General features: G+C 42.9%; 1 pseudogene; it reads right to left on the bottom strand.

The window, feature by feature from the left end:
* Positions 1-219: 219 nt before the first annotated feature.
* Positions 220-891, bottom strand: LOC119055593 (sugar transporter SWEET1-like; annotated as a pseudogene).
* Between the last annotated feature and the right edge of the window lie 904 nt (positions 892-1,795).

Here is a 1,795-nt window from a genome sequence, read left to right as displayed (position 1 = left end):
AGCCTTGAAGGACAGGGGTGGGGATCAGGTTATTTTAAGCTACATTCTAAAGATTTCACCCCAACCTCCAAAATTAAAAAATATATATAATCTCTAAAAAATAAGTGCTTCATTTTCCAAGTTGCATCCAATCTTCCAACTGAATTTGTTTATTTGGTCCTCAGATTCTCAAAGTTTTCTCTTTTTCTTTTCCACAATCCATGGCATCCGTGTAGCTGGTCAGCAGGAACAGATGAAATAGGCTGGTTTGAACTGATGGTTTGAACCTTTTTGGTAACACATTGGCATTAAGGTGTCCATCCCATGGCCACATGAACTGCTTCCAGTTTGTAGGAGCTGAAAGTTCCTATCTTGCTCCTGATGGCACTTTCAGAAAAGCTAGAGGCTAAATGAAGCTGATGAGGATTTCTGGAATGTTGGCCACCATGATACAGGGATCTCTGAGTGGAAATCCACATAGAGTCCAGGAGGAAGAGGTTTAGAGGGTGGCAACAATCAGTGAGAAACAGATGCTAGGTCGATTTAGTCTGAATAACTTGGGCCAAGTCAACCAATGGTGAGAGGTACATACTAATGGTGGAAATACTGCAGAAGAGGCCCAGCTGCTGAAGCCTGGACTCAATGTTAGACATCAGGAGCAAAAAGTAGCCAGAACCCAGGGGAAGGACCCCCCAGCAGGGCTTGTAGCCTGTAGGAGTGCAGCCCTCTGAAGAAGGCAGTAGTACAGGCACACCAAGACACTGTGGTCTGAAGCACAGTGCCCATAATGTTGCAGATGATCAGGGCCCCAGCTCCCTTTGAGGTCCGGTAACTCAGCCAGCTCAGGTTGTTGACATCCCGGGTGAAAAAGGGCAGGAACTGGACATTGTCTACTCTCTGGGTCATCTCCATGAGCCTGAGGTCTGAGCTTCTTCAGGTCAAATGATCATTCTCGCCCTAATACTTCAGCCCCTTCAACTCCAGGTTCTGGATGCAACCTCGGACTGCAGCCACTTCTCAGTCCCTGCTGACTCCTTTCCTTCCTCCCTGGCCCAGCCATGCTCACATGCCAGTGGAGAACATGCCAAGAGGGAGAACATATCAGCTCCAGAAAAGCGTGTGTCCGCCATGTGGCCCACCTCTATGTCTCTCTACGTTGGCTCCACACTGGGCATGGGGAGCAGGGTCTGGACCCCATTTCTTCACTCATGTTCATTGAATAAGAAAATTAAGTGTTTTCTATATTGCTCCTACTTCATCTCAAGTTCAGTCTTGAACTTACTTTTTCTGGCTTAAATCTCCAACATCTTTAATTCATATTAATCTTATAAGGCCACCAATAAATTTCATGTTCCCAAACTTAATATATGCTTTTATGCAGTTATTAAAACTTACAACAGCATCTGATACAGTGGATTACTCACTCCATCCTTCATACAATATTTTCCTCTCTTGGCCATGGTTATTCTATTTCAGTTTATTGCTTTCCTTTTCTTCCTCTTCCTCTCTCTCTCCTTCTTATGCTTTTAAAAATTCTTTTGTGTATCCTTCTTCACTAAACTTTTACAAGTTCAAGTTTCTCAGAGTTCAATCTGGGGCCTCCTAAATCAATCAATATACTGCCTCTAAGTGACCAGTGACCTCATCCATTCCATGATATTTTTTCAGAATCAAATATCACTCACACAGACACATATATACTTTTTCTGTGATCTGTAATATAATAAGCCAAGAACACTCATAATTTTTTACAAACTCTATACATTAGGCTTCCTCAGATAGTGAGTTTTCTAAATCTATACAATCTCACTAGGTC

Source organism: Artibeus jamaicensis, unplaced genomic scaffold (genome assembly GCF_021234435.1).
Source record: "Artibeus jamaicensis isolate MK-2021 breed Jamaican fruit bat unplaced genomic scaffold, CSHL_Jam_final contig_3214, whole genome shotgun sequence".
NCBI lineage: Eukaryota > Metazoa > Chordata > Mammalia > Chiroptera > Phyllostomidae > Artibeus > Artibeus jamaicensis.
Note: the sequence above shows the minus strand (reverse complement) of the source record. Positions and strands in the feature narration are given on the sequence as shown.